Raw genomic sequence first — 19,004 nt, 5'->3', positions numbered from 1 at the left:
AATTTTTTTTTATTTGGCTTGTGAGGGCTTATGTTTTCAAACTTGTTTTGTGCCACCAGACAGCCTAGAAACACCTTTTATTTAAATGAAATGTGATCAAGAAATTAGTCTGTAAGTAAATCACCAAATATCACAAGATTCATTCACAATAAAATTCCTAAAATCATAGAAAGTTAGGGTTGGAAGGGACCTCAAGAGGTCATCTAGTCCAACTCCTCGAGGTCCCTTCGAACCCTAACTTTCTATGGTTCTATGATTCTGACTGAAAAAAGTATAGGTATAATACTGTATTCAGCACCTGAAAGGAGGACTTAAACAAAAGATCCAGAACCATCCAGGGTACAGACAGACAAACTAGATATCCTGAAGTAAAAGGCAGTAGGATTTACCTTGTAACATGCTCTGTGGTTACTGCCCGTGTGAACAATTTTATCCCATGATAAAAGAAAGTAAACCATGCGAGTTCCTTTTCTTTCACTGAGGGTCAAGCTGTCATGATTTAGCTCCTATCTACTGTGGAGTAAGTGTGTGCACAGAGCCAGTTACCACAGCATAACTGATGCTTGGTAAATCCTTGCCCTGTTTCACAACGTATTAACTGGTCAATCCATCCATAAACTTAGTGCTTATGGACACGCAGGGCACTTGCTCCAACATGCTATAATTACAGTGTATTGCAACAGACTTAATTAATCAAGTGTGCTGGAGTGTGCTAATTAGCATGCTTCAGCAGCCTCAGCATCTTATGTATTCAGTGTCCCCACACTTAAAAATGGCGGCAAGGGTGCTTTAACTAAAGCTCATTAAGTGAGCCTTAATTAAAGTGCTCCTGCAGGCATTTTGAAGTGTGGGATGCTGAACACATGAGACACTGTGGGTGCTTTAGAGTGGCTCCCAAGAGCTGCTCTAATTAAAGTGTCCTCCCCCCTCCAGAGTGGGTGTCAAGATGACTACTCTGCAACTTGTCCTGACAAAGAAAGTGTATGCGTTTGGGAACCTAAGTATCCCTGCAAAAAATGATTTGGGCTCCTAAATCATTTAGGCACTTATAAAAATGTTACCCAAGGAATCTGTCTTAGAAAGTTTATAATCTACATAGAGAAGAAGGTAGAGGATGGGAGGCAATTATAGTACCTGATCCTCTTTCAAGGTTCATTGGGCCTTTATGGCTCTGTTGTTTGCATTTTTTTTAACGTACTTGTCTCTTACCATCCGTTCAAAGTGCATATGTGTATGTTGGGTGGGGGATGCACCCAGGATTCATAGGTCATATGGGAGAAGTGGCTTTTCACATAAGACAACAAATAGTAGTAGTAGTAGCAATAATAGTAAAGAAAGTGAAAAGGGAAGACTGAACAATAAGGCAGCCCAGGCATAAGGAGCTACGTGAAGTGGCCGAAATGGTGATCAGTTGTGATTTCTGTGAAGAGACCGAGAGACTCAAAAGAAAGCAAGCTATCAAGTATTCATGACAATCTTGCAGGATTACAATTTAAAATATTTTGTATGGGCAACTAATGATAAAATGTGTGTATACTACTGGGCTCTCTACTTCTCACTCTTATCCTCTATTTACATTTAGATACATAACAAGTATATATGGCCCCAAGTATATGCTTTTTTACATGAGGAAGAGAGAAAGAACTGGTAAAGCAGCCATTCCGAAGTCATTTTCTTTATCCAGTTTTACTTGGCTTGGTTTTTTCTCTGCCACTTGCAGACAGTGAACTGACATCTGGTCAGTGATTTGTGAAATTCCTAGGGGTGGGGAACTGAGAAGCCACACAAAGGTCATGGTGCCACTGGAATGAAATACTGTGAGCCTTGTGAAATACTTAGCAAAAGAAAAGGCGAGCCCAGAAAAATGCCTTCCTGGGTGGCAAAGCTAACACAAACAGGGGAGTCGGGTGCTCACCGAATCTGAAAATTTACCTGACTCCCTTCTGCTTATAAATCACTGTCATCTAGAAGAGTGTAGGAGATGAAGAGGGTGCCTCTTTGCAGGGCACTGAGCGTCATGTGTGATTCAGTGAAACATGAACTGCCCGACCCACTTCTGAGATAAGCAAGGGCACAAACAGTTGTCACTCTTGACAGTTCTATGCAAAAGGTAAAATATTAAGGGCTTATATTAATTAAAGGATGTTTGAAGGCAACAATCAATCTTCACAGCTGAATCAACTGTTATGAAAATCATCATTATAATACTTAGGTGCAGATGTGAAAAAGGTGTCTTTAAAAGAGATTCTCATTCACTTATTGACTTGCATTTTTTTTAAGCTGAAGCTATCAGCTTCCATTTCCTAGGCACTGCAGATCCAAATAGCTCAAGGGTTTTGTACTGTTGCCCATCACTGAAGTATCTGAGCACCCTCTACGTAATTCAATAGCAACAACAGAGTCTGTAGTTAGCTTTATGGAAGATCTTGCTTTTCCTCCTTTCTAGGTCAAAATGCTGCTTAGAGTTCAGGCTTTTTCTACATGGTGGTAAAGAGTTTATTTTTCTTTTTAGATAATATTTATTTACAATTTTAGGTAGAGCTTCTGGGGCAGAAGGGGCATCATTCTATAGTACTTCCAAAATGCTTAATTTAAGATCTGAAACCATGTGCCTCTGGTAATACTGGTTTTCAGTTCTGTTGCAAAGCAATGTGAAGGACAGCTTTAGAAGTGGGCACTGGGTAGCTGAACGTTATAGGATACACAGTCTTTGCAGTGAGTCCAAGAGTTCTTCAGAGAAGCATGCACCATTCACTTGCTCTTATGCCAAACTCCAGGATTAGGTGATGTGGACAGTCAAGTGGCGCTCTGAGTGTGCATGCGTGCCAGGAAACGTCCCCAAGTCAGAGTGCCTGAGAATGGCTCAGGGCTGGACTAAATGGGGTGCTGAGCAAGATTGGCTGGGGCAAGCACACTTCAAATTGGTACTTATGGGCTCACAACAGAGGTGATGTAGATATGGCATCAGTCATGGATGCTGGGTACAGGATAGGGCTTTGCACTAAACCAGGGGCAGGCAGTTATTTTGGGCAGAGGGCTGCTTACTGAGTTTCGGCAAGCCATCTAGGGCCACATGACAGGCAGCCCAGGGCAGATTAATATTACTTTTCTAAATTTTTTAGGGGCTCTGTGGGCCGGATAGAATGGCCTGGTGGGCCACATCCCGCCCCCAGGCTGTGTTTTGCCCATCCCAGCACTAAACCCGTAGAAATACCAAAGCATTTTAAAAATGTGGTTGTTTAACTGGTCAAAGGGAAGACTTGGTGGGCAAGAAATGTGTTTTATGGATGCCCCTATTTAGAAATTTCTAGAGGTGTCTTTTATCTGATAGGCCTTAGATTGACATTGGTAGTTACTCTCAGGGTACATCTAACATTATTTCAGTTTCACGTTTTAGTTGGTGGAAGCATTTAATGCAACAGAGTTGCGTTTATATGCAGTCCTGCTCCACTTCAATTCAGGGCATGAATGGTCTCTTCCTGAGCTTGTCTGGAAGAGTGTAAATATTATCAGTGATATCTTTCAACTGCAACCTCTTATTTAAATTAAGTGCAATGCCTGTCTTATTTTTTCTAATTTGTATAGTGGGTAGTGCCAGGTTCATGGAACCACTGCTGAGAGTTCATGATGGAAGAACAAAATGTTCCTTGCCCAACACATACAAGGAGCACGGGTGCCTATGGTGTCACTTGGTTGCTCTAACTGAAAGAAGCCAGAAAGTCTCACTGCGTCATGACAGCCTGAATAAATTAAAAAAAAAAGGGAAAGGGGACAAACCAAACATAGATGGATGCTTTATTCATGAGAGCAGTTTCCCTGAAGCCAACTGGACTAATTGCATGCGTCATCACTATTTGCAGGGCTAAGATTGTACGGGATTTGGACTTTATTCTGGTACACATTATATTTAATTTTTTTGTTTTGTTTTTCCCTTTTTTTTGTTCACTGGCAGCAGCAGCCTGACATTTGGAGGCGTTCAGTGAAATGATGGATATGTGCACAATGCTCAGGGCACAAATCAAGCATGAAGTTTTCATATTTGTATAATTTGTAATAATGACTCCATGTCATGGAAAGTACATCACACACAGGACCAGAGAACAGATTCCTCTTCATTCTGTGCCAATCCTTCCTTTGAATTTAAAAATGATAATTTTTTTAAATTGCAAAATGCCTTTTAGGTAAAAGCATTCATTTAGCAAACCTCTACTTGGAATAGTTTTTAGGATGGGAGCCATTTTATAGTCATAACATGAGAGAAACAAAAGTTCAGGATCAGAGAATAGCTTGGCATGAAGCAAACATTATCAGGTGTCACATCACGTAAAATTGATTTCTTTTGCAGTTCCCTCTCCTAAATACGGTGTCTCCCCCCTCTTTTTTAATCACCTTCTACCTCTTTCCTCCCAACGTGGGTATTTAATACTTTTTTTGATAATTCTAAAATTAAAGCTGTGTTTTTAAAAAAAAGAAGGTGTAGAGCTTTCTGTTTTTCAGATTGTTTTTTCTGCTTCTTAAGTACTCAGAAGCTGGAAATATTTGAAACAAAAGTGACCCCCAGTGGTCAACAATATTACTTCTGGCTGATGTCAAAAACCTGTTTTTTCTTAGAGTTCAGGCAAACAGCTTAGATTTCCCTATTCCCAAATCTAATCAACTACACCTTCCCTTAGCTTGAGTTCTGGAGCGGGCCAAAGGTTAAATGTAAGACACAAAGCCCTTTTATTACTGTCTACTTCACTGGATCAAATCTTCCTCAATTCAATAGTTGCAGGGCACCATGATTGTGTGGCACATATGGCATTTGTTTAGACCAGTGGTACTTCTCCTTTGGGCCCCATGGGCCAGATGAAGGGTGTAGGGCTGATCCACAGGCCGGATTGGGCCCTTCACTGCCTCTGCCCAACCCCCACACATGGATTGGCCCCTGCGTGGTCTTCGCTGGCCCTTGCATGTACGGATTGGGACTCACTGCCCCACGCTACCACTGGCTGACCCTCCCCTGTTGGCACTGGACCCTGAGCCTTCATGCCACCCCCACATACCAGGATCAAGTCCTGGTGGCCTGGACTACCCCTGCACGCTGGGATTGGGCCATAGCAGCCCTGCACTACCTCCACATGCAGGGATTGGCCCTTGGGGTGCCACACCACTCCTGCATGCTGGGATTGAGCCTTGGTGCCCTGTGTACGGGGATCAGTCCCTGTGGCCTTGCGCTACCCGTGCCTGGCCCTGTGTTCTGGGATTGGGCCCTGCACCACCCTGTGCATGCAATCCAGCACAAAAGCCCATGCTATATCTGCCTGTGGTGCTTCCCATGGGTCTGAAAATTTGAGAGTAGTGAAGCAGTACCACAACAGGTCAGGTGACACAACACTGAGGACCAGACCTGCTCTGTGCACCTGGGGTTGAGCCTTCTTTGATTTAGACAAAGTTTTATTTCCAATTAAAAGCTCAATCTTTTTCACAGTAGCAGTCACAATTGCCAGCATCACAAGGGGCATTTGAAAGAGCATGGAGACTGAACCATCTTCTTGTAGTCATAAGTTGGACATCCAGGTCAGCACAAGTCCTTGCTGCAAACAATACTCTAAGAATGTAACATGGTGAGGCTGCTGCTACTGGATGCTGATGCTGATACTTCCACTTGGAGATTATTTTTTGTTTGTAGTCTATGTAGAGCATTTTTGGAATAACTTCCCAGGCAAAGTGAGTTCATCAGCTAGAGGAGGCCATGTGTACCAGGTGTGAGATGCATTAGCAGGGGGTTATGGAAATCTTGTGCTGAATAATATCAATTTCTTAGGTAGGCAGGGCTATTTCTCCTCTGACCAACATCAGTGTCATCCAGGTGTAGCCCAGTTGATCTCAGTAAAGATGTTCCCTGACGTACAGAAGTATAAGAGATGAACAAAGCACATCAAAGACTCCAGTAGCTATGGCTGTCCAAATGGCACCTTTTAAAAGCAGAAAATTCTTACCTCGCTGCTTTTTGATATGTAGAACCACAACTGTGGTTTCACCCATGACAAATGCACTCAGATTACTGGGGACCCCTCTACACATTGCAGGTATCCTACAATTAACTGGCTAATTGTGCAATTAGCTTAAGACCAGCTGCACATGCAAAGCACTTATCACAGGATAAAAAGCTCCAACCAGCTATCAAGTTAGACCTTGAAAATGTGGACTAACTTTATAGCTGGTTGCTACTGAGCCTTTACTTGCACGTGTAGCAGGGTTTCCCTAGTTGCTAGAAGTGCTCAGCAGCTGACAGGGCTTCCAGTTGCAGGGATGTGTCGTGCCAAGAATGAAACCCTTGGGCTTGGGTGATCATGAAAGCCAGGATCCCCAAGGTTCAGGGGTGCATGAAACCCCCCTCTTGGCCCCAAATGCCTGTGGTCCCCACAGCAGAGAGCCCTCTCAGCAAAGGGGGATTGAGTTCTCTCCACAGAGACAATAAAGCATGATTAAATCTAATGCATAATCCCATAGTTGCACCTCCTTCTATGCATGGGGCAATTGTGTGGATCACACATTAGATCCAATTACACTTTTACCTGCACATGTAGAGGGGGTAAACAGTCTTAACAAGTCTAACTTCTGTGACACTACGGAAATAGGAGTACTTGAGTTCTGACTGCGCTCAGCGAATTGTGGAGACAAACCCCAGAAGCTAATTCTTAGCACCAGATCTCTTCAGATATGAGCCCTGGGCAGCAGTGGTGGCAATAAGAGCATGTCTAGCAGCTGTGTGAAGCCTCAGCCCAGCATGTTGTGTGAAGCTTCGGTCCCTGATTCGATACAGCAGAGATTTGGCCTGGTTTAGTGGCTGAATCTCTGAATCCAAATCGTCAAGAGACCCTTTAATCTCTCCAAATTGAATTGGAACCCTCCGAATCAATTTGGAGAGATTTGGAAAGATTTGGAGATTCATAGACACAGGTTTAAATGTTTTTCTACAAACCCCAAGGTAGCAGGTGGCTCATGAACACTGCAACGCTGGGGTACATGACGTGTCCTGCAGGAGCGTGGGGGGCCCCCCAGCTCGCTCAGCAGCAGATCTGGAAGTGGACCAGAAGCACATCCAGGTCTGCCAGGAAGTGTGCAGGGGCCCCCTGAACCCCCCTCAATGCTGGTGCCTCCTGGGTCTGGGGGGACACCCACGGTCCCCCCGTGGCCAACTGCTGAGCCGGGGTCGGGGGAGCTCCCCAGCGCACTCCCTGGTGGACCCAGAAGTGGACCGGAAGTATTTCCAGTCCACTTCCGGGTTCACTACCGAGCAAGTGGGGATCCTCCTGTGTTCCTGTGGATGCTCCATCCACCCCAGCATGGCAGCATTCATGAGCCACGCCTGGTACTTGGAGGTATGTAGAAAAAACAGTTAAAGCTGTGTCTATGGCTGAATTGTTGATTCTCCAAATCAGCACTGAATCTTCAGATTTGGATTCGGCCGAATCAAATGAGGCACGGTGATCTGAATCAATAAATTGAATCACTGTCCCTGATTCAGACCAAATCTGACTCAAACACGGCTCATTTCGCACACCCCTAATGGCTAGCCACAGCACTGGCTGCTGTTCTTGTGTTCTCTGTAAGCAGGTTTGCAAAGCTGGTGCCTAGTCACCCATCACTCTTTACGCTGCTGTACTTCTTGCAGGACCAGGGCTTTGCTCGTTAACTGGATGTAACAAACCTGGCACTGCTGAAGCTCCTTAGGTAGCAAGTTACTACATTTTTGGATGATCTGTTAATTAACAATCCCTGAGGCATTATACTGTCAAGCATCCAGCTGAAAACTCTTCAAGTATGTTGGTATATATTAACTTGTGCACTCAATGGGCCTTGTGCAATTTTTGTCGCAACATTTCCTTTGAAATGGGAGAGAATATTATCTGTTTTCCTGATTTCTCCTGCATATTCAATTTTTATCAGTAACGTAAGTGTTTTCTTATTAATAGTCTCCTTAATAGGGATTCCAGTTCATTTAAGGGTATTTTTACAGCCTGGTGGCAGAAAGATCCCTTGTGCTGCTGATGAATTATGTCCTACCCACGTATTTCCACCCACATGCACCTCAGAAATGAAGTGGTGAGGACATCCTGGGAGCATCTCAAGCTGCTGATTTTGGATAGAAACCCATGCCTTGAACATGGTGCTAGGTGAAGGGACACAGGATCTCCTCTCTTCTTTGTTTCCGCATTGATGCGTGCAGAGTAGAAGCAGGTGGATGGCTCTTACGTCTTTGGTGATGTGACTGAGCTCTCTGCTGCTGTTGAGAAGATGTACCTTAGGACTCAGAAATCGGTAACTTGGATTTTGAAAGGTATTTAGGTACTGTACTTAAAAATAGCTGATGTGTGGCATTTACAAAAGTACTGATGAAGTAACTCCTATCTATCAGTTGAAAGATCCAGGATTCATTTGCCCAAAAATGCTGTGGAAAATTAAACCAAGTTAAGAAAAAAGTGACATTACATTACCTTAATTAAGCTATTTTAAATCTGTGTGGACAACTTCATTCAGAATTAAAATCATGGTGTTTCAAAACCCACAAACTAAGAAAACCTGTCCCTTTACTTAGGATGAAGAGTGTATGAATAATGAAAGAGAAATTATTGTTGCTTTTTTTTTTTTTGCATGCACTGCCCAGAGCCTTGGTTAGATTTGTGAAGCAGGAACACTTCAGATCGTGTTAGATGATTTGTAGGGACACCCAAAGAGCATCTCTGCAGCACTACGTATCTGTGTATACACTGCATATATCACATATTCCTGAGCGCAACTGCTCTTAGGTTCAGTGAGATCCTCCAAGTTTCCAGTGCCCATGTTCAAAGTTCAACTCCTCTTTTATAAAAAATCTGGTGAAGAATTGATCAGATTCTGTCCGTTGTGTTACACTGAAAAGCACACAGAGAGTTATCCTATGACTGACATACATGAATAATCCCCTTGACTTCAGTATTCCTCCTCCTCTTGTGTATAGAGAATAGATCTGCTCCAAAGAAACCAATAGATTAGAAGACAGCAGAGAGAATAAAACTGTGTGAGACCAATAGCACAAAAGAGGTGGAGGGGTGGGCTGGGGCTGGCATTTTGTCATGGTGTAACCTTGTGACAGAGAAAGGTAGTTTATTAATAGAAGTTTGGCAGACACACTATACCAGTGACCAGCGTTTAATGACTGTAAAAACAAGATGAGATCAGGTCTCTAATTTCTTGATGGTAACATATGCTGAATAGGTGATAGGTTAACAGAGTAGGGAGACAGAATACTCCATGGTCCATGTAGAGAAGTTTTGGAAGGGAAGTCTCTTTTTTCTCTGACAGACCAGGCACATCTCAAGCTAGAAAAGCTCATGGTGCACCCCTGTGGCGTGGACCCTGGATCACCTGATGGGGCTACCAGATATGGGAGCATACCCCATGGCTGGGAGATCCAGTTGGCCACATGTTCAATTAATGGCTTGATAGGGACCAACCACAAAGTTACTAGACATTTTTTGTGTAATAGCTTTGTGGCTTATTCTTTATCACACTCTTAATTGTATTCATGTGTGGGCAGGTAACAAATGATTAATTATGCCTTACATGTAATATGTGCCAAAGGCCTTAGATTTCATCCACAAACTCTCTTTATCTGTTAGCCTGTCTGCCCATGCAGTGTGTGTGTGTGTGTGTTTGTGTGTGTGTGTGTGTGTGCGCGCAACAAGTGACCCACTTCTTGCCCTGAGAAGCACTTTTTAATTCTTCAGTTTTCTTTTAATCTCCGTTCTCCTGTTTTTGGCAAAGCAAGGCTTACAGCTGTTTGGGGACAGGTTCCGTGGAGCCCGTTGACCAGTTCCTTACTTTGGACTGATTACGTCAATTTATAACTGTTAAGAAACACAGATGCTACCTGATCAAAATACCTGATTGGTATTTTGTCTTCTACTGCATAAGCTGAATTTTGTAAGTTCTCATTTGAATCAGCAAAGCTGAAATCTGAGCTTCTCGGGTGCTACTGTGCCTATGTCACTTGACTGCTTCACTGCCTCCCTGGAAGAGGAGAGGACATTCCAAGCATTATGCACAGGATCAAGTTAACTTTTCAACGTAATGCTCTATGTAGCTCAAGCTACATACATGAATGGTTTTCTGATGCTCAGTGCATCAGAGACCCATGTAGTTGTCAAGTAAAATTGTTGACTAAGTATGGCCAATAAACAACTTGATTTGTCTGCTAATGCTTGTATGTCTCCCAACGTGACTACCCAACTCACTTTGATATTAATAGGATCTACATTTGCACATGAAAAAGAGAAGAATTTCTTTTGTATTTGCTATAGCATCTACCGCAATGGACTCTTGGATGGATGGTGACTATGGCTTCTAGGCAGCAGTGGTAGCCCAGTGGTATACAAATAAATAATAAAATAGAATCCAATCCCTACCCAGTCGTTGTTTTCTTCTGTACGCTCTTGTGATGAGCTTTAATAATTTTTAAAGTAAAACAAGCTGTATTTTGACTACCTTTACTGAGCTGCACGTTCTATTTGCCTCAGTTTCAGGCTTGCCAAGAATTTTTTTTCAACTGAGATTCTGATGAAACCCTCCTGCTAGGCTAAGCTTCAAAGTTGAACAGTGGCTGGCTTCAAAGTTAGGGGTCTAATACTAATTAGAGTAAAAAAGTTTTGTCAGTAAATGGTTTTCATACTGTCAGTGAAAAGAAAAAATTCTTGGGTTGGCAACCCTACTTGACTGCAGCAATGCATCTAAACTGTGCTGCTTCCACCCAGGGGTTCCCTACTCATTCTCAACCCTGACTGCATCCTGCATTGTGCTACCCACTCCCAGGCTTACCCCCACCAGCCCCACTACCTGATTTCAGCATGCATTCCTACTCATGACCTCTTTTCCTTTTCATCCCCAGAGCTCTGTTCTGGTCACACCATCTCCTCCCCATCCTGCTCAATACCTCAGACTGCCTGGAGTTACATGTCCCCATCTACCTGTGGGGTGATCAGTGTTACAATCAGGTGACAGGATGCTGCAGCCACAGCACATGGCTGGGGGGAAGAGGGTTACAAAGGCTCCCATGGGCCACAAAGCCATGAAAGGTCTCCCTTCAGGGTCTTTCACTCCCACTTAGGCACCAAGTGGCTCTGCTTTGCTGTGCTCTGCCTGCCCATCACCACTTTGTATCCAGACTCTGATAATGGAGCTCCAGTCAAATTCACAGTTGCTTAGCTTTTTATGAACAGCTTAATTTTTTTTTTACAGACAGGCATTTTTAGCCTTTTTTATTATGCACTGTCTATACATTTATAGACAGTTGGCAACCCTGCTCAGTTTCTGTTGTCACATTTCCCAGGTGGTCCAGCCTTGTCCAGAAGCCATGCACTGGGTGTTTCAGAGACAGCACTCCTACATTTCAGGAGTATGCTTTGGGCTAAGAGCAAAAAGAAGAGAAATTCACATGGAAGAGAAAGGCAAAGGGGGAGACAAACTTTAGGAAAAGGCAATGGTGGGATATTACAGGACAGATCAGAATTATGTCTGTCAACAGTTGCTTAAGTGTCATGGGTTGTACCAACATCTATGTTATGACCTGTGTATCCCTACTCTGATTCACTTAATTCTGCCATACCTCCATAGGCCATGCCTAAGGGTGGGAGATGTTGGGAGTTCTTGTGGAAAGACGTGATATCTAGGGGTTAAGGATCCCCAAACCCAGTTATGGAAGGGTGATCTGCAATATCAAAGGTATAGAAGCTAATCTGGTTGATTCTTCAGTGTCAACCAGCATCCTGTCATCTTGTGGCCCATGGCTTGGGTTGGGTGATACAATGGCAGTAGGATGGTTGGAGCACTGATTCTGTCTTGAGGAAGGAGAGTTATACCTTCTGGAGCCCTCTGGGATCTCCTAGCCTCTTAATATGGGCTTGGTGCAGGAATTTCATATAAGAGGCTATATATCCATAGTACAGAGTATACTGCACTGCTTTATTCTGAGAAGAGCATTGGCTTCCATGCTTTGGCAAATGCAACAACCTAATTTTGTGCTCTCTTACTGTATTGTCATTCTGTTGACCTTAATGAAGCAATTCCAAATAAAGGCCCCATCTCAGCAAGGTGCTTAAGTGCATACCTGGCTTCAAGCACAGGAGCAGGCCTATTGGGTAAATTCCCACATGTAGGGGTGTGTGCTTGCAGTGGAAAAAGTAGTGGCACAAATTTGTGCTGCTACTTCTTGCTGCTGCACATGCCCCTGCATGTGTGTTTTGGTGCAAGGCAAAATGCCCCGCTTCAGTGTGCTGGAGGAGCCAGGACAGAACTAGAGGAGGGGAGATTTTCTGGTTGTCAGCCAGAGCATCTCCCTGGAGGACTGAGCCTCTGTGTCTGCCAGCACATGCTCCTGTGTCATGTGCTGTACCACTTTTTTGTAGCATTTATTTTTTTTGCTACCAGGAGTTCCTGGTAATAAATTCTGCTCCTGCACTGAAAATTTGCAGCACAGAGCACATTTTAACGTGCCAGGCATGTGGTTTGTGGCACTCCAAAGAGGTTTGCACCACCACAAACCACATGTGCTTGCCTGTCTGGATCCAGCCATTGATGTCAATTTATGCATTTCAGGTAAGGTACATGTGTACATGCTTTGCTGAACTAAGCCTCAGGATCAAGCTCTTTATGTGAATGTTTTTTTCTGAAGCACAGTGGGTACTGAGAATTTTGATTGCTAGTGATGTTTGTTTTGTACTGTGTGAAGTACTGAGAATTTTGATTGCCAGACTGGTCGTTTAACAAGCAAAAGAACTAGAGCACGATTGCAACATCTTGTCCATTTCCAAAGAACAGATAGCACTTTCGCCAACACAGTGAAATCTTTGGCATTGTGATGGTGATGGGTATTAAGGGATAGTTTGACTGTGTCATTTTGAAATAAAATATGAGCAATCTGATTTCTGTAGTTGCTTTCTACAAGAGTTTCTCCATTAAAAAAAGGATTATAAAAAGCTCATAAAATGTTCATAAAAAGCTAAGCAACTGTGAGCTTGACTGAAGCTCCATTATCAGAAAGAGTCTGGTTACAAAGTACTGCATGGTGCAAGAAAGGGAAAATGAGAAAAATATATGCCCCAGCCTGTGTTCAATAAGTATTTTTGCTCTTACTGTGCAGGTTCCAACAACCTCGTGAGCCATAGAGTTAGTTAAAAAATAGATCATTTGCTCAGAGCATAAGTAGGTGCCTGTGTTTCACTGACTTGTTTACTCTTTCACTCATCCAAGAGTGGGTTTTCCCTTAGACTGTAACATACTCGATACAAGATGGTTCAGATGGTTCAGCTGTTCCCATGAACACCTTTTCCCCTCCGGACACTGGAAGGTCTGGCCAGAAGCCTCTGTTAAGAGGATGCCCAGTGTTGTCACTGTCACTTTACAGGTAGAAGGTTTATGCTCGTTCTTCAGAAGTCTGAGTCTGTCATCTTGGTGATTTTCCCAGGCTACAAATTTAGGAGAGGAAAGGCCCAAGGACATTACTAAATCCAACAACCTCATAGTCTTACCTTGTTCATTCCAGCCCTTTGAAAACATGCACTTTTTCACTACCACTACTGCAGTTTGGTCAGTGAACAGGAAGAGCATTCATTTAGACAAGACACTTGCATTTTTTTAGTACAGAACAATACCACACAGCTGCACTCCAAGGCACTACTACACGACAAACTGCATGGCGCCACACTTCGCATCTGCAGTGCAGTTTCTCTTCTTCCCTTAAAGTTTTACAAGGAGTTTTTGTTTCTCTTTGATCGCCTAATCATCTAGCCCTGATCTCTGTGTCATTTGATCATCTGTGTCATTTAGCTCTAATGTCTTGCTATTTTAAAAGCATTTGAAAAATATTTCTCTAAATGTCTTTATATGTTTAAAATGTAATCTCTGGCTATAAACAGAGGAAACAACTGCTTCAGGAACTCGGGATAATTTGCTGCTCAGCATCATGAATACAAGGTGTTCAGGATCTTCATGCTGCTATCATGATATACCTGAGCTAAGTCACTATAAATTTAAACCTGAATGACACATAGTTAAAGTTGCAATCGTTTGGCACATGCATGTCACCACAGGAACAGGAAAAGGTACCAATTACAACCACAGGTGGGGTAGCCCCACTAACGGTATTTCTTCAATTGCCAGGAGCAGCTACCAGGTATCTGCTGTAGTTGGCTTTTTACTACTGCATCATCTTGCCCCATATTGACCACCTTTTTAATAATATTATGGTAAAAATGCCGAAGTTGAATTTCCGTTAGAGTGACAGCTGTTGCTGTAAAGCTGCTACTTGTCAATCTGTATCACTGCAAGAGAAATGGTGGGACATTTCCCCAGATACAGCACTCACTGCCAGTTCATGTACTAACATATGTGACAGAGGTAATGAACTATCTTGAAGGAAGACTAGGACTTTTTAAAAATTATCCAAGATAAAAATATTGGTAGGGAGGAAATGCCGTGGTTGTATTACATTTTGAAATAGTCTGATAAAATAAATATTGGACCACCCATCATTTTAATAATTGTAAATAGGATAGGACTTTTGAGACATCACTGATAGTTTTGTTGTTTTTATTTTTCTGTATGTTTGCTTGTTTCCAATTAACTGAATAAAAATGATTAATAGACCTGACTCTGTGGTGCTGTTTCATTTAATACATTCTGCCAGAGAACGTCATGTTTATTCACTTATTTTAAAAGAAATCTAAAACATATTTACAGAAACAGATACTATATCTGCGTCACCAAACCTATGTGAGCTGAAAGGCTTTCGTTTATGAGCTTTAGCAAAAAAGGGCAGAGGTCTTCCTGTTGTTGTGTTTTGACCGGGCAGCAGCCCAGTAGTGTATTTTGATTGGTTCTTAGGGGCTACCTCCCTTTCTCAGAAATAGCACTGAGCAGCGTGCAGCTGTAGTGATAGAAGCACTGGAAGCAACAGTTGGATTCCTCCTCCTCCTCCTCTTCCTCCTCCTGCTCCACCTCCTTGCTTTTGAGCCTTTAGCTCAGATCAAGTCTGGTATTACTGAAGAAGCCAATTATTAAATACATATTTACTTATTCATACTTACTACTTTCTTATTATAAAAATAAGTGAAATGGTAAAAAAAAAGAAAAAAGAAAAAGATTCCGATAATCACATACAGTATGAACAATAGCTACATGACTGGCTAATTAACAATGTAAAAGACATCGACAAAACTAGCCTTCTACCCTGAGACCAAATCTGATGACTCAACAATTGCTTGAGTATGTCTACGAAAGTGAGATCTTGAGTCTTGTGTCTAAATTATATAGCTAAAGCATAGGGCTGCAAGCTGTGGTTGCTGATAAACAGCAGGGATTTACAATAGGAGCAGGATGAGGCAGGGGAATTAACAAACAACACTTTTTCGAAGTTGCTTGTATGAATAATAAAATCACATTTAAAAAAAAGTCTCGGTGTTCTATAGTATGGAAGCAAGCAGCAGAGTAAAGATTAGAAAAACTTTAAATGTGCTCACAGTTCGTTGGGGCTCTGTGTGTGTGTGTGTGTGTGTGTGTGTGCGCGTGCGCGTGCGCGTGCATGCATGCATGCAGGGGCAGATCCAGAGAGGGATGTATTTCACCTCTCCTTCCCTGCACTCTTTGATTCCTGGTCCACCCAAAATTTAAATCCAACTGCCTGGTAGTGGCAGCAACATTTCTAGTCAGGCTATGCTGAGGGGGGTGGTCAAGTGATTACATAGCTCATTATAACCTACCAGATCTCTTCTAAACTTCTTTCCACAGAGGTTAATGACTCTGTCTTCTTTTTAATGGTCTTGACGTTCCACCGATCAAGCTAGGCTTTGTCTTGCAATTTTGCTGTCTGCTAACTGCTCCTGGTAATAAGGCTCCTATTTCACAGCTTTGCAAATTGTTTTCAACTTATTTCAATAAAGACATATTTATTAATGCTTCAATCTTAAATTGAATAATACAGCCCTAGGCCCTTACCATATTAGGAAAGCTTCTAGTATATTTTTAATTGGATGAACATATGTGTTGTTTCATATGTGACAACTCACCTCAGCATCTGCACCCACCACCCTTTTCAAAATGTTCAGATCTGCCCAAGTACGGATGTATTTGATTTAAATGCCATATTCATAGATTCATAGATTCATAGATGCTAGGGTCGGAAGGGACCTCAATAGATCATCGAGTCCGACCCCCTGCATAAGCAGGAAAGAGTGCTGGGCCTACATTACCCCAGCTAGATACACATCCAACCTTCTCTTGAATACCCCCAGGGTAGGGGAGAGCACCACCTCCCTTGGGAGCCCGTTCCAGACCTTGGCCACTCGAACTGTGAAGAAGTTCCTCCTAATATCCAATCTAAATCTGCTCTCCTCTAGCTTGTGGCCATTATTTCTTGTAACCCCCGGGGGCGCCTTGGTGAATAAATACTCACCAATTCCCTTCTGTGCCCTCCTGACGAACTTATAGGCAGCCACCAGGTCGCCTCTCAACCTTCTCTTGCGGAGGCTGAAAAGGTCCAGTTTCTCTAATCTCTCCTCGTAGGGCTTGGCCTGCAGGCCCTTAACCATACGAGTGGCCCTTCTCTGGACCCTCTCCAGGTTATCCGCATCCTTCTTGAAGTGCGGCACCCAGAATTGCACGCAGTACTCCAGCTGCGGTCTGACCAGCAGCTGGTCACTATTTTTAATGCAACCCAACCTCCTCCTAACCTCCCCAAACATCTGTATGTACTTAATTATATAAAATTATATATATACATATTTCTATAATGTAGAGGGGATGCATCCATTGGTTATATCCTGGGGAGAACCCGGGATATTTTGATTATGGTAATTTAAAATTGATATATCCTTGAAACTAATCATAACATGAAAATATGTGATGGAGGAGAACTAGATTTTGGAGAGATCCTGTTACTAAGGGTAAGATTAAAAATAAATGGCTATTTGATACGTGAATACCTATTAAAAGCACTCTCCCTAATTCTCTAACTGAAACCTAATAGAATAATAGTTCCCAGTAGAATATGGTCAAATGAAGGAAACTGTGATAACAGAACAATAAACAGAAAAATCCCATAATAAGGGGACTTATGTCCTACAACTAAGTCTCTCATGCTGCTATCTTATCAGTTAAGCAGGGGCAGGTCAGTACTTGGACAGGTGACTTTCAAGGAAACAGCTAGTTGCTAAAGAAAGTGATGATGATGATTCACGAGGTGGCTCTTTTCCAAAAGGGTCTGTATTTGATCAGGTTTCAAAGCTCTGTGTCGCCAGCGGTGTTTTCTTTAAGAGTGAAATGTAAGACAGTTGGTAGAGTTTTGGTTTTTACCTTCTTGGCTAGACTCGAATTTGAATGTCTGCATTTTACTGCTCTGTATTCTCAAACTCCTGCACTTTGCAATGTACTTGGCTAGTTTATATTGTCCCCTCAGGACTGAATGAACTCAGGCCAGTGGGAATCGCACTGTATGATGGTTTGTCGTAAATTTGAGGAGGATAAACTGAAATTATGGCACCAAACAGAGTCTGTGTTACTCTGAAGAGAAACAAAGAGCTGTGGGAACTGTGGGAAAACTGAGTAGGGTTTACAGGAGTGAAAAGCATACAGGGGCATAGCCAGAATATCTCCTGGAGATACTCTGTGCCTGGGAAGTGGTGGGCAAAATATCTCTGGCTACTAATGCACACTATGAGATTTGCATCAGGGCCCTCTGCAAAGGGATCTCATGCTTGGTTTATGTGCCAGAAGGGGTGTCACTCTCAGTCCCAAATGAATATGCAATAAAAAGGAACACTTTCTTTAGTTTAACTGTGCGAGCAAGCAAACAAAATATTCTAGCAGTTCTTCCTGCACTCATGGTTCCTGTCCCAAATCCGTCCCTAATGTATGCTTGCCTCCTAAAAGTTTTTACAACACTATGGAAACAGGTACCACAGGCAAACTGACAAAGGCCTCCATTCACGACGTGGAAGGTTTGTTCAGGTTTTCAGTGTGGCGCACAAAGCCCCGTGCCTGTTTTACAGGTGAGCTCTAAAACTCATGGCCAGATTCACGTGACAAATGGATGGATCTAAACAAGTACTTCTTTTCTTATTTTAACTGCCTTCCCTTTTCCTCCCCTCTGTGCAGCAAACACCCAGAAGGCATTTTTACTGAGTGAAAACATAAACAAAGTGTGCACTGTCTTCTTCCGAGAACAGCGCCCAGGACTGCTGGCTTTCTAGCAAGGCGTTCTTTTGTTGGTAGTTGCTTCTGGGTACTACGGTGCCTGAAGACTCTGTGTCACAAGCCCATCCTCTCAAGCTTGTAAACACGAAGACTGATTTGAGTGTAGCTCATCCATCTGGTCTGTTTGATGAGAATTTATTTGCCTCAGCTACTTGATAAGTCACAATATTTTTTTTTTGCTTTTCCTTGTACAGTGTGCTAAAGATGTAGGATCAAATTCATGCCTGCTGCAACTGTACTGAAGCCAACAGAGTTCTAGCAGGGATGAAATTGGCTCGTGCTCTGTTTACACAACAGAACTGGGAAAATAAGTTTATTCCCCAGATCTGGCAGACATGTAGAGTTGTTTTCTTTTTTTTCCACTGGTGTGAAGAGGTATAGTTCTGTTGATTCAAAGGCATAGCAACAATTTACACTAATAGAAGATCTAAACTGGATTTCATATAGTGTATACAAATTGCTGTGTCCAAGCTCAGTCCACATATTTGACATTTCTAGAACACCAGCTTTCCTGTGATTATCTATTTCTTGTAAGTGGTTATCATTTTCACCCTTGTCAAAGTTTTTCTGTCTTCTGTCTGGTAAAGGTTCCTCTGCAGTAATTCCTGCTCTCATTCCTGGTCTCTTCTTGCTGCCCTTTGCATGTGCCAATAGCTCTGCAGTTTATTATTCTCTTCAATTCACCCATTTCAAAGCCCAGTATTTTCAAAAAGGGGTGGGTGTGGCATTGTATT

The 19,004-nt window shown here is 42.7% G+C and overlaps 1 protein-coding gene across 4 annotated transcripts in view; it reads left to right on the top strand.

Moving 5' to 3' along the window:
• Positions 1 to 19,004, top strand: part of LPIN1 (lipin 1) — a 137,541-nt gene that overhangs the window by 9,365 nt on the left and 109,172 nt on the right. The gene's annotated exons all lie outside the window — the stretch shown is intronic.

Source organism: Crocodylus siamensis, chromosome 1 (assembly GCF_052110815.1).
Source record: "Crocodylus siamensis isolate JL-2025a chromosome 1, ASM5211081v1, whole genome shotgun sequence".
NCBI classification, from domain to species: domain Eukaryota; kingdom Metazoa; phylum Chordata; order Crocodylia; family Crocodylidae; genus Crocodylus; species Crocodylus siamensis.
Note: the sequence above shows the minus strand (reverse complement) of the source record. Positions and strands in the feature narration are given on the sequence as shown.